Below are 944 nucleotides of genomic sequence, written 5' to 3'. Positions count from 1 at the left end.
ATTTGCTGTTGTATCGCCGATTTTCAAAATGCAAATGATCTGTTTATTCTCAAAGAATAGTTTGTTTTGTTATTGTTTGGTTGGTGTCTTATATGAAACTGCGACATTGCGCAATTTATTGGACAGACTTGTTTAAGATCACGCAGCGTAATTTGGGTGGCATTTTATTTCGTATTTTTAAATCATCTTTTTATTTTGGACAATATCTGTAAATTTAGTTTCCTGCTCTTAATTGGGAATACATACTTGATGGTTTTAAATGCTCCTGAAATTAAGTGCTGCTTGACGAGCCGATATTGTGTATGTATGTGACGTCACTGAAGGCCTAAGGTTGAAATGCACGGCCTGCCACTGCGTGTTTGTAATGAGTAAAAGTCAAGAAATGTGTCATATACTCGGTTGAAAGTAGGGTACATTCACTTTCACTCGGACGGGATGACGGGTAAGTAAGAGGTTGCTGATATGCTTCAAAGCAGAGGTGGGCGGGGTGAAGTGGATCAAACCATTTTTCAAGCAAAATGGGGGTGGGCATGTATTTTTATTTTTAAAATACTTTGTTTCAGCCTCTACTTCTTTGAACAATTTTCTATCTATTTTTATTTCATTTTTTAAAAATAAAGATCTCTAAAATTTTAGGGCTACCATTCTCTTTAGGGTGCTTCAGTACACTTAAAAATGTAGATATGGGTTTGACTAAAAGTGCAGGACCATTTTATAGTGTAGTTGAAGGATATGAGGAATATTTTCTTATTTGACTCAAAATGTGGATGTATAATGACATTCAAATCATTTTAAAGGTGCACGGTCTTCCGCATTTTATCTTTACTACACTTGATGTTAGTGAAGTCTTCCACTTTAATATGCTGAAATGCTCCTGGTTTGTTATCTTGAGTGCACTTACCGTATGAGGGTACTTCAAATATTCATCCTCATCTTGAATGTGA

Source organism: Hippocampus comes, unplaced genomic scaffold, assembly GCF_001891065.2.
Source record: "Hippocampus comes isolate QL1 unplaced genomic scaffold, H_comes_QL1_v1.1 scaffold158, whole genome shotgun sequence".
Classification (NCBI taxonomy): domain Eukaryota; kingdom Metazoa; phylum Chordata; class Actinopteri; order Syngnathiformes; family Syngnathidae; genus Hippocampus; species Hippocampus comes.
The sequence above is the reverse complement of the archived record's forward strand: the minus strand, read 5'-3'. Positions refer to the sequence as shown.